The sequence below is a fragment of the Aegilops tauschii genome, chromosome 2 (assembly GCF_002575655.3).
Source record: "Aegilops tauschii subsp. strangulata cultivar AL8/78 chromosome 2, Aet v6.0, whole genome shotgun sequence".
Taxonomy (NCBI): domain Eukaryota; kingdom Viridiplantae; phylum Streptophyta; class Magnoliopsida; order Poales; family Poaceae; genus Aegilops; species Aegilops tauschii.
The window spans coordinates 173,933,365-173,950,456 of NC_053036.3; positions in this window are offsets into that span (position 1 = coordinate 173,933,365).

Consider the following 17,092-nt stretch of genomic DNA (forward strand, 5'->3'; position numbering starts at 1 on the left):
AGCTCATTGAGCTCAAGAGCACCACCCCTCAGGAGGCTGTTCATCCACTGTACTAGCTCATCCTCAGCCCACGAGGCAATCCACCACACCACACTGGAGTAGGGTATTACACCACAACGGTGGGCCGAACCAGTATAAACTCTTGTGTCTCTTATTCCTTGGGTTTGGCGAGCTTGGCCTTGAGATCATTGCGAGAGCGAGCTAGTAAGAGAGAGATCTTCATGCGCACCCCAGTGTTCGAACCTCAAGGGTTTGCCGGAACCCGTAATCCGACAATAAGCCTTGTCGTCAACCTCACAAGTCACTTCCTTATGACAACGGTCATACTGGCTCTTTTGACGAGACTAGGTTGTCTTCAGATTCTCTCGGATGATGTGAACTTGCTCTTCTGCCTCCTGGATCATATCCGGTCCAAAGAACTGTCTTCAACTGGTTTCATACCAGTTCAAAGGTGTTCGACATCTTCGTCCATAAAGAATCTCGAATGGTGCTTTCTTAAGACTAGATTGGTAGCTATTGTTATAAGCAAACTCGGCGAAAGGAAGACACTTCTCCCAATCCATACCGAATGAGATAACGCAAGCTCTAAGCATGTCTTTGAGAAATTGGTTGACCCTTTCCACCTGACCACTGGACTGAGGGTGGAAAGCGGTGGTGAAGGAAAGATGGGTTCCCATGGCAGTCTGGAAACTCTCCCAGAAATGAGATGTGAAGAGACTACCACTGTCAGAGTTGATCTCTAGTGGAACACCATGAAGTGACACTATTCGAGAAATATATAAGTCAGCGAGCTGACTAGCGGTGATTCTCTCTCGGACAGGTAGGAAGTGGTCCTCTTTGGAAAGATGATAAATGACCACGAAGATAACATTATTCCCTTTCTTGGTCCTGGGAAAGACGGTGATGAAATCCATACCAACTTTGTCCCATTTCCACTTAGGAATGGCCAAAGGCTGAAGGGTGCCAGCAGGCCTCTGATGCTCTGCCTTAACGCGATGACAAACGTCATAGTTGGCAATGAACTGAGCAATTTCTCTCTTCCTAGGACACCAAAACCTTTGGCGTGGGTCCTGATACATCTTAGTACTACTAGGAAGAATCGTGAGGCGAGATTCATGAGCTTCCTTAAGGATCAACTACCGTAGATGTTGGTTCTTGGGAACCACCAAGCAGTTCTCAAAGAAAACAACACCTCGACCATCTACTGAAAAGCAACCGACCAATCCCTTTGCAATGCTCTTCTTGATGCCAGAAATACCCGTATCCTGCTTCTGGGCAGCTATGATCTGAACCTCAAGGGTAGGTTTCGCCACCAAGGTGGAAAGGTAGCCATGAGGAACAATGTGAAGATTAAGCTTATGAAATTCCTCATGGAGAAGTGGTTGGCTTTGTTGCAACATGAGATGTTGTAATAGGACTTACGACTCAACGCATCGACCATGACATTGGCCATGCCCGTGGTGTAGGTTATGCCTACATTAATCTGTGATCAACTCCACCCAACATCTCTGTCTGAGATTCAAATCCGTTTGGGTGAAGATATACTTGAGACTCTGGTGATCGGTGTAAATCTCGCAATGATTACCAAGAAGGTAATGTCGCCATGTCTTAAGTGCATGGACTACGAATGCAAGCTCTAGATCATGTGTAGGATAATTATCCTCATGTCTACGCAACTATCGAGATGCGTAGGAAATCACATGATGATCCTGCATAAATATGCAACATAGTCCCTGTCGTGAGGCATCGCAGTAGATAACAAAGTCCTTAAGAAACCAGGTGGCACAAGTACAGGAGCAGAAGTCAGGCATCTTTTCAGTTCCTGAAAACTGATCTCGCACTGCGTGAAGCACTCAAACTTTGTATCTTACTTGAGAAGTTCAATGGGAGGCTTGGCCACTTTGGAGAAGTTCTCAACAAAGCGGCGACAGTAGCTTGCTAGACCAAGAAAACTCCTAACTTGCTTAACTGATTCAGGTGGGGTCCAATTAAGAATGGCCTGAACTCTCTCGGAGTTGACAACAATGTCCTTACCAGAAATCATGTGGCCTAGATAGGTCACTTCAGGCAACCAAAATTCACACTTTTAGAACTTGGCATAAAGGCAGTGCTCTTAGAGTTTTTCTAACACAAGTCTAAGATGTTCAGCATGCTCTTCCGCGTTCTTCGAATAAATAAGTATGTCATCGAGGTAAACCATGACAAACTTATCTAAGTACTCCACGAAGATTGATTTCATCAAGCGAGAGAATGTGTCTAGAGCATTGGTTAGTCCGAAGGACATAACAGAGTACTCGTACTGGCCATAACGAGTAACAAAAGCCATCTTAGGGATAACCTAACCTCAAATCCATCCTAGGAAAGACTAAGGATCCAACGAGCTGATCATACAGGTCGTTGATCCTGGGGAGCGGATACTTGTTCTTTATTGTGACCAAATTAAAGGGACGATAATCTACAATCATCCGATCCATTCCATCCTTCTTCTTAACGAAGAGGACGGGACAAGCCCAAGGAGAAGAACTAGGACAAATGAAACCCTTTTGCAAGGACTCATCAAGTTGCTTCTTAAGCTCAGCTAGCTCTAAGGGTGCCATCTTATAAGGTCTCCTAGAAATTAGGGCGGTCCCTAGAATGACATCTATGACAAACTCTACATCCCTGTCAGGTGGGATGCCTAGCAGTTCCTCTGGAAAGACATCTGGAAAGTCACGGACTACCGGGCTATCTTCAAGGTCTGGGAGAGGACTGGCATTAAGTGAATAGAGCCGACGCTTTGCAACTCAACTGGAGACAGTGACAACCTTGTCAGATGGTAGGGGATCAATTGTAGCCTTTCTCAATAAGTAAGAGTGTCGAACCAAATGAGGAGCTAAAGGTAGAACAAATATTCCCTCAAGTTCTATCGACCACCGATACAACTCTATGCACGCTTAACGTTCGCTTTACCTAGAACAAGTATGAAACTAGAAGTACTTTGTAGGTGTAAAGGGATATGTTTGCAAGATAATAAAGAACACATAAATAAAATCTAGGGGCTGTTTAGATAAAGAAACAATTAAGTTTGTTTTAGTAGAGAGCTTTTTGTCACAAGAAAGTTATTTGTCCCTAGGCAATCGATAACTAGACCGATAATCATTATTGCAATTTTATATGAGGGAGAGGCATGAGCTAACATACTTTCTCTACTTGGATCATATGCACTTATGATTGGAACTCTAGCAAGCATCCGCAACTACTAAAGATCATTAAGGTAAAACCCAACCATAGCATTAAGTATCAAGACCTCTTTACTCCCATACGCAACAACCCACTTACTCGGGTCCGTGCTTCTGTCACTCACGCCACCCACCATAAGCGAATCATGAACATATTGCAAAACCCTACAACGGGGATCCCTCACGCTTGCGCGACACGGATAGCACCATAGGACATCACAAATAAAAAAATGCAACTCAAACCAATCATGATCATCAACCAACCCATAGGACAAAATGGATCTACTCAAACGTCATAGGATAGCAACATATCATTGGATAATAATATATAGCGTTGAGCACTGATGACCCACAAGTATAGGGGATCAATCGTAGTCCTTTCGATAAGTAAGAGTGTCGAACCCAACGAGGAGCAGAAGAAAATGACAAGCGGTGTTCAGCAAGGTAATTTCTGGAAGCACTGAAATTGTCGGTAACAAGTAGTTTGATAGTAAGATAATTTGTAACGAGCAAGTAACGGTAACGGTAAATAAAGTGCAGCAAGGCAGCCCAATCCTTTTTGTAGCGAAGGACAGGCTAGAACGGTCTCTTATAATAAGCAAAGCGTTCTTGAGGGTACACGGGAATTTCATCTAGTCACTTTCATCATGTTTGTTTGATTCATGTTCGCTACTTTGATAATTTGATATGTGGGTGGACCGGTGCTTGGGTGTTGTTGTTACTTGAACAAGCCTCCCACTTATGATTAACCCCCTCGCAAGCATCCACAACTACGAAAGAAGAATTAAGATAACAATCTAACCATACCATTAAACATATGGATCCAAATCAGTCACTTACGGAATAGCGCATAAACTAGGGTTTAAGCATCTGTCACTCTAGCAACCCATCATATAATAACTACCCCACAATGCATTCCCTTAGGACCAAAGATGACGAAGTGTCATGTAGCCCACGTTAACAGCACTAAGGGAATCACAACATCCATATCATCAAATATCGAACGAAAATAAAATTCACATGATTACTTGCAACATGACTTCTCCCATGGCCTCAAGAACAAAGGCAACTACTCATAAATAGTATTCATGCTCAAGATCAGGGGGATGTTAAATAGCATAATGGATCTGAACATACAATATTCCACCAAATAAACCATCTAGCATCATCTGCAAGATGTAATCAACACTACTAGTCACCCACAGGTACCAATCTGAGGTTTCGGTACAAAGATTGAACACAAGGGATGAACTAGGGTTTTGAGATGAGATGGTGCTATTGAAGATGTTGATGAAGATTGGCCTCCCAAAGATGAGAGGGTTGTTGGTGATGACGATGGCTTCGATTTCCCCCTCCGGGAGGGAAGTTCCCCCGGCGGACTCGCTCTGCTAGAGGACAAAAGTGCTCCTGCCCAAGTTCCGCATCGAGACAGCGGCGCTCCGTCCCGAAAGTCCTCTCCTTTATTTTTTCTAGGTAAAAAGACCTTATATACCAGAAGATGGGCACCAGAGGTGGGTCAGGGCCCCCACTACCCACCAGGGCACGCCTGGAGGGGGTGGTGTGCCCTGGTGCCTTGTGGGCGCTTGGGTGCCCTCCTCTGGTAGCTCTTTTCTCCAGTATTTATTATTTATTTCAAAATAATTCTTCGTAAAATTTCAGCTCATTTAGAGATGTGCAGAATAGGTATCTCTGACATAGCTTTTTCAGGTCGAGAATTCCAGTTGCCGGTATTCTCCCTCTTTGTGTAAACCTTGCATATTATGAGAGAATTATTCCACAAAGTGTTGTAAAGCATAAAAACGCTACATATAATAGTAGGAAAACATGATGCAAAATGGACGTATCAACTCCCCCAAACTTAGACCTTGCTTGTCCTCAAGCGAAAGCCGATATCGAAAATCAGTTCCACATGTTTAGAGAGAGAGGTGTTGATAAAAACAAAATATGGACATAGTAGCAACATGCTCATTATTATAACAACAACAAACTTTATTATATAGCTTCTCATGAACAAGTAATAATTCATCACAACATCAAAGTAAAAATCATAAACGTTATTGAAAACCAATAAACTATGTTCTCTGTCAACTTTGCAACTACAATTCATCATATTTTTAGGAAGGGTCTCATATCGGAGCCTCTTGGTAAGTCCACATACTCAACCATCATTTAGTCATCCATGATTGCTAAGACTCACAACATATATATGAGCAAAAAGTTTCAACCGGACACATAGAAAGATAGGGGCTTATAGTTTCGCCTCCCAACTTATTCACCTCAAGGGTGAGGTCAACAATAATAACTCATGCTCACTCATACCCAACCGGGTATATGTGCCTAGATCTTTCCCCACCACATGATGCTTGCCAAAGAGAAAAAATAAAAAGGAATAGAGGAAAATACTTTGACACTTGCATAAAAGTAAAAAATAGGCCCTTCGCAGAGGGAAGCAGAGGTTGTCATGCGCTTTTTAGTTTTGAATGCACAATCTCTTAATGCAAAAGAACATCACATTATATTGCCCCTTATGATAGCAACCTTTATTATGCAGTCCGTCACTTTTATTACTTTTCCATCACAAGTTCATACAATGCTTATTTTCCCTTACACTAAAGGATCAAATACATTTATAAGCATTTTATTTTTTGTCTTTTTGCACCGATGCAACTTACTTGAAGGATCTTACTCAATCCATAGGTAGGTATGTTGGACTCTCAAAACATGAATTTGGGTTTTAGGGTTTTGGATGCACAAGTAGTATCTCTACTTAGTGCAGATTTTTGGCTAGCAAAGATATTGAGCAAGCACCACATGTTGAAGGATCTATGACAATATAACTTCTATGTGAATATGAACAAACATAAATCATTACGTTCTCTTCCTTGTCCAACGTCAACAATTTGGCATAAGACATTTAGTGGGGGCTCACAATCTTAAAAGATGTCCAAGATAGTGTATTTGCATGTGAATTTTCACTTCCCTTATTAATTCTTCCATGAATTGCATTATTGACCAATGCTATGTTTGTCAACTTTCAACAAATTTTACCAGTTATACTTTTCCTTATGTGATGTCATTACTTACCATAAGATTACCATATGATCTTTTTCATTATTTTCTTTTATTTTGATTGAAACATAAAAGTAAAGAAGCAAAAACTCAAACTAAACTTTATTATACAACTCTCACTCGATTAAGTAGATAGATAGACCACGAAACTAGCACTCGAAAATAGATCATACTAAACTTTTATTCAACTAAATCACGAAATAGCTAAGGATCGAACTAAGATAGGTAAAGGTAATAAAAGTGATGGTGATACAATATCAAGGCATCTCCCCCAAGCTTGGCACAAGCCAAGGGGAGTGCCCATACCCGTGTACTCAAGTCTCCTTCTTTGGTGATGAAGATGGAGGCGGTGGTGATGAGGCGGCCTTTTTCTCCAACTTGTATCTGAGGCCAAAATTTTCCTTACTTAGATCATCATTCTGATGGGGAACGTTGCATGGAAAACAAAAATTTTCTTCGCACATGCAAGATCTATCCATGGAGAGGCATAGCTACGAGAGGGGGAGAGCATCTACATACCCTTGTAGATCGCAAAGCGGAAGCATTTATCAATGCGGTTGATGTAGTCGTACATCTTCACGATCCGCCCCGATCAAGTATCGAATGTACGACACCTCCACGTTCAGCACATGTTCAGCTCGATGACGTCCTCGCCTTCTCAATCCAGCAAGAGAGGCGAAGTAGTAGATGAGTTCCGGCAGCACGACGGCATGGTGATGGTGATGAGGACATGTACCTAGGGTAGGGTCACAGGCATGACCTAAATACCTTCCCCAAGGACATCACTCTAAAGCCAAAAGCATTCGAGGGGTACCATCACCCACTCGACCAGAAACATTTCCACTCGGAAGAATCAAGATCACTCAATCGTAACAAGAAACACTCGACAGACAGAAGACCTAAAGTCACTCTACACAGCAACGGTCGAGCATTAACTCCTAGACTTAATAGCCATTTATAACACTTTATTACGGACGTTACCAGTAACGCCCCCCTCTTGATGTACCTTAAATCCCTTGTAACGTGGGCTGGCCGGGGTGCTGGCGCACTCTATATAAGCCACCCCCTCCACATGCACAAGGGTTCGCACCCCCTGTAACACACACGCGTATAATCCAGTCGACCGCCTCCGGGCTCTGAGACGTAGGGCTGTTACTTCCTCCGAGAAGGGCCTGAACTCGTAAAACTCGTGCGTACAGCTTCTCCATAGCTAGGATCTTGCCTCTACATCCCTACCCCCATTCTACTGTCAGACTTAGAACCACGACAGTTGGCACCCATGTTGGGGCTGGTGTCTTAGCGACTTGTTGGAGAAGTTGCAATTTTTCCGATCCCCATCAGCATGGTTTCAGGCGGAGGATTGGCCGAGGGCCGCGAGATCCGTCTCGGCACGCTCGTGTTCGTCGCGGACGACTCCGCTTGGCTCCAAGAAGCTCCACTCGACGTCGAGGCGCTCCTTGTCCGTGGGGCAACGAACTTTCACGCGTGCGTCCGCGGCGTCCTCCTGCGGCAGCCGTCGACCCAGTATCGGTCGGCTCCGGTGGCATCTTCACTCCCTGCTGCCCGCCGGCACAAGCGTTCCGGTCGGTCGAGGCTCCAGCAGTGGGTGAGGCACGCGGTGGCTCGCCAGTCGGCCACCCCCCAAGTCGCGGCAATCGAGCCCGACGAAACTCTATGGCCTGTTCGACCTGTCGACTGGCTCCATTGGGACCGCATCCGAGTGCGACAGCAGTGACCCCGCGGCGGAAGTCCTGATGGTCAACGGACTACGCAGTCCTCCTAGCTTCCCCTGCAACAACGGTGGTGATGGCGGAGGCGATCCGTCGCGTGTCCACGAGGAGTACCGCCCCGAGCCCCTCTCTTCGCAGCAGAGGGAAGAGCTTCGCCGTAACATGGATGCACTTCACACTCCTATCGTTGGAGAAACCCCCGAGGCCCGGGCCTTGGAGGAGGTGCGCCTGACCAACTTGGCTGAGCGCACTCGACTGGAGAATCTCCAGCACGCACTCGACGAGCGTGCTCGGCAGCGAGTTCCTGAATCCAGTGGACGACAACTTTTTCTGCCTCCAACCCAGGTATAACGAACTCCGATCCAGAATCTCACAGCTGCTGCCTGAATAGCAGAGTCGATTCAGCCTTCCCAGTCGGAGGCTGGTAGGGGTTTGATGCAGATCCGGGCTTTGCTCCGGGCGGCGGGGGAGCAGAACACAGCAGTGTCACAGTCTCGGAATAGGATTCATAGTAGATCTGTAATGGCAGACACAGTTCAGTCGGCTCACAGCCCAAGATCACCTCCAAGGCATGAGGGACGTGGAGATCGACAGGATCAGTACAGAAACCGTGAGCAGTATGATCGTCGTCGAGTACCCACGCCTCCCCCAAGGACTGGGTCATACGCGCCTCGGCAACACGATGATAGGCGCCCTCACAGTGGTGGGCGAAGGATTCCAGTCGACCCCCGGGAGCCGGGCTTTGACGTGAGATCCATTCTTGTTCAAGGTCTGGTTGAAAGGAACAGAGCACACAGAGATGGCCACGATAGAGATTACCCGACCGGCAGCAGGGTGCATGTTTCAGGTCCCGGGTGTTTCAGCAGAGCCATCAGAGCAGCAGTGATTCCTCCCAACTTCAGGTTGGCGACTGGAGTCAGCAAGTTCACTGGTGAGTCCAAGCCTGACACTTGGCTTGAGGACTACCGAGTGGCTGTGTAGATTGGTGGTGGCAATGATGAAGTGGCCATGAAGCACCTTCCTCTGATGTTAGAGGGCTCGGCCAGAGCGTGGTTGAATCAGTTAGCACCTGGCAGTATTTATAGCTGGGAAGAGCTTGCCCGAGTGTTTGTCAGAACATTTGAAGGTACATGCAAACGGCCAGCAGGGCTAATAGAGCTACAGTCTTGTGTGCAGAAGTCGAATGAAACTTTGAGAGATTATATCCAGAGATGGATCACGTTGCACCACACGATGGAGAATGTGTCTGATCACCAAGCAGTTTGTGCCTTCAAGGAAGGCGTCAAGTATCGAGAATTGAATCTGAAGTTTGGTCGGACCGGAGATATGTCTCTGAGTCGAATGACGGAAATTGCCACCAAGTATGCTAATGGTGAAGAGGAGGATCGGCTCCGGAGTGGCAAGCACAAAACAGTCGTCCACGAAACCGGGGGAGGGAACTCCAGTCGGAAGCATAAGCGTAAAGCCGAGCCAGCTGCTCCCGGAGAAGCCTTAGCCGTGACTCAAGGAAAGTTCAAGGGGAAGCCCAAAGGGCCATGGAACCCCAAGAAAGTAAAAGATCAAGATGGAAATGATGTGCTGGATTTACCATGCCACATTCACACCAAAAAGGATGAGGAGGGTAATCTCATTTATCCGAAACATACCACTCGACAATGTCGGCTCCTAATCCGGCAGTTCTGAGAGAAACAACCCAAAGAAAAGGAGAAAGAATCGGACAAAGTTGACGATAAGGAAGAGGACGATGATGGTTACCCCCACGTCAATTCCACTCTGATGATTTTTGCTGATGTTGAGAGCAAGAGTCGACTGAAAGTCGTCAATAGAGAAGTGAACATGGTCACTCCGGCGATGCCCAGTTATTTGAAGTGGTCCCAGACTGCCATTACATTCGACCAGTCTGATCACCCGACACACATAGCCACCCCTGGGAGGCAAGCGTTGGTGGTCGACCCAGTGGTCGAAGGCACTCGGTTGACTAAGGTTCTGATGGATGGTGGCAGTGGCCTGAATATACTGTATGCGGAGACCTTGAAAGGAATGGGCATTCCGATGTCCAGGCTCAGTGAAAGCAATATGAGTTTCCATGGGGTTATTCCTGGCAAGAAGGTTGAGTCACACGGCCAGATCGCCCTCGATGTGGTTTTCGGTGATTCCAAGAATTACCGCAAAGAAAAGTTGACGTTTGAAGTCGTCGATTTCCAGAGTGCTTATCATGCTATTCTGGGCAGGCCGGCTTATGCACGTTTCATGGCTCGACCATGTTACGTTTACCTCAAATTGAAGATGCCTGGTCCTAAAGGAGTGATCACTATCACTGGCAATCGGAAGAAGGCAGAAGAGTGCTTCCAGAAGGGCTCAAAGATCGCCGATGCACAAATGGCAGTAGTGGAATTGCAGGAATATCAAAAAAATGCAAATCCGAGTGATTTGTTGCGAGCTAAGAAGCCTGCCACGGATTCAGCATTTCAGTCGTCTGGTGAAATGAAGCCGATTCATATTCACCCGACCGATCCCAATGCTGCTCCGACTCACATTTCGACAACACTCGACTCCAAATAGGAAGAAGCGCTCATCCAGTTCCTCCGTGAGAACTAGGACATCTTTGCATGGAAACCTTCTGACATGCCGGGTGTTCCCAGGGGGCTAGCTGAGCACCGTTTGCGAGTCGACCCAAAAGTGAAACCAGTCAAAGAACATCTTCGATGGTCCGCCGTACAGAAGAGAAAAGCAATCGGTGAAGAAGTGGCTCGGCTCCTAGCAGCTGAGTTTATCCGAGAGATTTACCACTCCGAGTGGCTAGCCAATGTTGTCATGGTCCCCAAGAAGGACGACTCACTTCGCATGTGCATTGACTTCAAGCATATCAATCGGGCCTGCCCGAAAGATCGCTTTCCTCTCCCCCGCATCGATCAAATAGTTGACTCGACTGCAGGGTGTGAGCACTTGTCCTTTTTGGACGCTTATTCCGGGTATCATCAGATCCGACTGTATGGACCCGATGAGATAAAAACAGCTTTCATCACTCCATTTGGGTGCTTCTGTTATGTCACCATGCCATTCGGCCTGAAGAATGCTGGAGCCACATTCATGAGGATGATTCAGAAGTGTTTACTCACTCAAATCAGTCGGAATGTGGAAGCATACATGGATGACATTCTGGTCAAGTCACGTAAAGGTTCCGACCTGTTGGCTGACATTGCTGAAACTTTTGCCAACCTCAGAAGGTATGATATCAAGCTTAATCCATCAAAGTGCACATTCGGAATTCCGGGCGGAAAATTACTTGGCTTCCTCGTTTCCGAACGGGGGATCGACGCTAACCCAGAGAAAGTTGGTGCCATTCTCCGAACGAAACGCCCTATGCGTGTGCACGATGTCCAGAAGCTTACAGGTTGTTTGGCCGCCTTAAGTCGATTCATTTCTCGCCTCGGTGAAAAGGCATTGCCTCTTTACCGACTGATGAAGAAGTCTGATAAGTTCGAGTGGACTCCTGAAGCTGATGCAGCATTTGCAGAGCTCAAAGCTCTGCTTTCCACCCATCCGGTGCTTGCTACCCCAATTAGCAAAGAGCCTTTACTGCTTTACATTGCAGCCACTGGACAAGTCGTCAATACAGTACTTACGGTCGAGTGGGAAGAAGAAGGAAAAGCCTGTAAAGTTCAGCACCCAGTATACTATGTTTCTGAAGTTTTGACTCCATCAAAGCAAAGATATTCACATTATCAGAAGCTTGTTTATGGGATTTATATGACCACGAAGAAGGTTGCACATTATTTCTCTGACCACTCCATTACAGTCGTCAGCGACGCTCCATTATCAGAGATTCTGAACAACAGAGATGCAACCGCTCGAGTGGCAAAGTGGGCGATTGAACTCCTTCCCTTGGATATTAAGTTTGAGGCAAAGAAAGCTATCAAGTCCCAAGCAATAGCAGATTTCCTCGCCGAGTGGATCGAACAGCAACTGCCGACTCAAGTCCACTCGGAACACTGGACCATGTTCTTTGATGGTTCCAAGATGCTGATGGTTCCGGTGCTGGGGTGGTACTGGTATCCCCCCGAGGAGACAAGCTCAGATATGTTCTCCAGATTCACTTTGATTCCTCCAATAATGAAGCGGAATATGAAGCACTCTTATATGGGTTACGTATGGCCATCTCGCTCGGCGTCCATCGCCTCATGGTCTACGGTGACTCAGATTTGGTAGTCAATCAAGTGATGAAGGAGTGGGACGTCAGAAGCCTAGCTATGACTGGTTACTGCAATGCGGTGAGGAAGTTGGAAGAGAAGTTTGAGGGGTTAGAGCTCCATCATATACCCCGACTGAAAAATCAAGCAGCCGATGATTTGGCAAAGATAGGCTCCAAGAGGGAAGCCATTCCCAGCAACGTGTTTTTGGAACACATTCATACACCTTCAGTTCAAGAAGATCCTTTCACTGAAGAGCCCCCGCAGCCTAAGAGTGCCACAGATCCGACTGAAGTCGAAGTCCCAGCCGTGGTCGACCTGATCACGGAGGTTTTGGTCATCACTCCCGACTGGACAGTGCCATACATTGCGTATATCCTTAGGAAGGAACTCCCAGAGGATGAAGAAGAGGCTCGACAGATCGTCCGTCGATCCAAAGCTTTACTGTGATAAGAGGACAACTGTTCAGGGAAAGCGTAACTGGAGTCAGCCAGAAATGCATAACACCAGAAGAAGGTCGAGTGATCCGCAACGACATCAACTCGGGAACCTGTGGTCACCATGCATCCTCTCGGACCATTGTGGCCAAAGCATACCGAGCTGGATTTTATTGGCCACGAGCAAATGAAATGGCGAAAGATATAGTCGACAAATGTAAAGGCTGCCAGTTTTACTCCAATATGTCCCACAAGCCTGCGTCAGCCCTGAAGACTATTCCACTCGTCTGGCCCTTTGCTATTTGGGGATTGGATATGGTTGGACCCCTGAGGACTGGTAAGAGCGGCTTCACTCATGTGCTTGTAGCAGTCGACAAGTTTACCAAATGGATTGAAGCCAAGCCTATCAAGAATCTTGAAGCCAGTACTGCCGTCAGCTTCATCAGAGAATTGACATTCAGATATGTAGTTCCGCATAGCATCATCACTGACAATGGGTCGAACTTCGATTCTGATGAATTCGGAGCCTTCTGTGCTTCCCAAGGCACACGAGTCGACTATGCTTCAGTCGCCCACCCCCAGTCGAATGGACAAGCAGAAAGAGCAAATGGCTTGATTCTCAAAGGACTGAAACCCCGACTGATGCGTGATCTCAAGCACGCAGCAGGCGCCTGGGTCGATGAACTTCCATCAGTTCTTTGGGGATTGAGGACAACTCCCAATCGGTCGACTGGCCGAACTCCATTCTTCTTGGTTTATGGAGATGAAGCTGTTCTACCGAGTGATGTAACATCCCAAAATTCTAAATTTTGGAATATTATATTAAATAGATAGATTTGATTGATTGTTTGATTGATTGAGTGAACTTGAGTGGAATTCGAAACTTTTTGAAAGTTAAATGAGAGGGAATAAAAGGACTTTCCCAAACTTTCATTTTGCTTTTATGATCTCCATGGATTCAAATTCTTTTCATCACAAAACCCTGGAGAGAAGATGACATGACTTCTTCCATTTATTTAAATGACAAGGGGTGTTGAAAATATTTGAATTTCATTTGAAAATATTTCCCATTTCTGAAACTTTATGCAACTCAATGATTTTCACGAGAGAAGATAAAATGACTTCTTCAAAATATATGAAATATGAGTTGGGAGTTTCAAAGAAACTCAAATTTAAAATCCATTTTGAAATTATTTTCAATATTGGAGTTATTTGAGTTTTATTCAAATTATTTTTCTCCAAAAATAAAATATATGGAAATTAGGGTAAAATGATTCCCTACATCAGAAAATTGGAGAAAAATAAATTTGAAATCATTTTGGTATTTTTAAAAATGATTTTTATTGGATTTTATTAAGGTAGTAGGACTGTTTGATTTATTTAAATTTGTGTGGATTTTATTTGACCTTACAAAAATGTTCACGTGGTAGAAAACCTTTTTCTGAAAATTTTGATATATAATATGCCTATATTATATTTTGCTTCTATTTTCTTTTGTTTTATTTTAGTTTGTTTGTGTTTTAAAAAAAAAATCTTCGAACAATGCCAGGCCGAAGCCCAGCACTGCTCTCTCTCTCCCCCGCTCTCCGCCGACTGGGCCGGCCCAGCTCCAGCTAGGCCGCGGCCCAGCATGCCCGCGCCCGTCCCCGACTCCGGCGGAGTCCGCCTCCGCCACGGAATCGCCTCCGCCGCCTCTCCGTTGCCCCTCCTCCACGCCTCGGAGCTGCCCCGCCCTCCTATAAAGCCGGAGCCCCGGGCCCCGATCTCTCTCTTTCTCCTCGCAAGTCACCGCCGCACTCGCCGAACCGCGCGCCGCGCCGCCCGCCGCCACCCGCACCGCTCGCTGCCGTCGCCTGCGCCGCTCCCCGCCGCCCGCGCCGCCTGCCGCCGCCGGAGCTGCCTCGCTCGCCGGAGCCGCCGCCCCGCCTCGTCGTTAACCTCGCCGCCATCGACGAAGAAAACCGACGAAAACCGCCGGTAAAACCGCCGAGCCCTTCCGGTTTATTTTGGATTTTCCTCGGTTTTTCCCGATCGATTTTTATTAGTGAGCGTTCGTCGTTTAGACTTCTGTAGCGAACGTTTCCGTTCGTTAACATTCGGTAGAGAACATTCGGTATGTAGTATTTTTTTCTTTTCTTTTAATTTTCGGCCAGGGACCTATCTGTGATGATTTTATTTACCGTTTAGCCCCTGTTTTTCAAACGACCACATCTTTTTACTCGTTTGTCCAAATCCAACGAAACCAACGCCCACTTTGTTATGATCCCCTCTATCCAGTAATCCAACTCAAACATGTTTTTGATATTTTAAAATTTGAACTAGATCAGATTTGAATTCAAACTTCGTTTGATCGTAACTTGAGTTTCGTAGCTCCGATTTAGTTGATTCTTTTTGCAAATCGAAGCTCTTGACCTAAACTTTCTGATAAGGCCAAATTTACATAATTTTGGTACTGTTAGAAATTGTTTTATGTTGCAAGAGTTATTTGCTCGTTCTTTCTGATCTTTTGAGTGATTGCTTATGTGTGGTTACCATTGCTTGCTTATGATAGATTGACCGGAGTGTGACGAGTAGATCTATCCAGAGTATTGAGTGTGAATCATCTTCATCAACATTGCAGGCAAGTAACACTTTGATCATACTTTTCACTACCCAGTTTTATTGCATTAGATCAATCCTCAAACATTGCATGGTTAGGATCTAATTAAATTGTGGGTATTGGGAAGTAGTTGAGGTAGTACCTATTACCTGTTTTATTATCAAACCCTTGGGAGTTACTTCTACGTTTGCTTATATTGCTATGCTATGCTCGTAGACGTGGATTGGGTTTGAGTGAATTTCCATGACAGATGTGAGATTGTTAATTAATGGTTCAACTTAAGGTGGCTACTTAACTAAACATCTGGGTGGATTGAGGCACCTGGAGAACCCAGTGTTGCCTGTATTTTTGGATATCCCGGAGTACCCATGTGATCATCCTATGGACCGCCACCCAGACTCAAAGGGATCATAAGATTATTCATGCTAGAAACTTCCGTGTGCATCCACAAGCTATTATGGGCTCTAGCATAGTTGAGTATGTTGCATGACCTCTTCCAGTGGTAGGCTAGCAGATGTAGGGGGTGTAGGTTGGTACTGTCTACCCAGGGTTAGAGTTAATGCTTCTGAAAGACTGTGTCTCGGTCATCCGTTTCTCAAACACCATGCAGTGCGAGAAATCTAACGGAGGAGATCGAGTCTTGTGGGGAAAAGTGCACAAACCTCTGCAGAGTGTACAAACTAATCATGGTTAGCCGTGTCCCCGGTTATGGACAACTTTGAGTCGCTGGTCTTTGGATATTCATATTGATCTCATCATGTTACTTTAATTAATATTGTTGGGTTAATGATGATACTTAATTGGGATTGAGTTGGAGGTAGCTTCTCAATGTTTAACAACCACCATGATAGTTAAATAAAATTTATTCCTTTGAAGTAGGGAAAAACTGGCTTTTCGCAAAACTGTAACCATAGAGCTTTCTACCAGCCATATATGCATGTAGTATAGCATTATTCTGTTCATTACTCTCTATGTGTTACATTGCCAGCATATTCCATGTGCTGACCCGTTTTCGGGCTGCAACGTTTCATGTTGCAGGATATCTTACGACGAGTAAGTGATACGTTAGGGTTACGATTTCTACACTCAACTTTGCCGTTGGTGTTGATGGGAATCCACAACCTTGTTACTTCCGCTATTTGGATTGAGGTAATAGTATTTACATTACTTTATACATTTGATTTACCTCTGTTATAAATCCTCGAGTACTGTGTGTGTCAGCATACCGATCCAGGGATGACACTTAAGCACAGAGACTTGATCCATTCGGGTCGGGTCGCTACAAGTGACTTGCTTCACAATGCACCCCGAGTCGAGCTCTTCTCTGAAGATGAAGCAGAACAGGCCCGGCAGGACGCAGTCGATCTCCTAGAGGAGGAAAGAGAGATGGCCTTAATCCGGTCGACCATTTATCGGCAAGACTTGCGTCGATTCCACGCCAGAAACGTGAGGGGTCGAGCCTTTCAAGAAGGAGACTTGGTTCCTCGAGTGGATCAGCAGAAACCACACAAGCTCGCCCCTGCTTGGGAAGGTCCCTTAATTGTCACCAGAGTTCTCCACAATGGAGCATACCATCTTTACAATGTCGAGCATCCGAAAGGCGAGCCACGAGCTTGGAACGTGGAGCTGCTCCGCCCCTTTTATACTTAAGTACTCATTCGGATGAGATTTAATAAGAAATACCTTTGTGGTTTGTTTATCAAAGACAAGAGCTTTATGGTCTTCCTAAATGGTTGTTGTTGCTTTTGTTTGCGTCTGAAATACCCCAGTGGGTGACTTTGCCGCGAATCCGTTTCGCCTGAAGTTTGAAAAATCCTACCGAGTGATGAGCAAGCCTCTCACTCAGGGG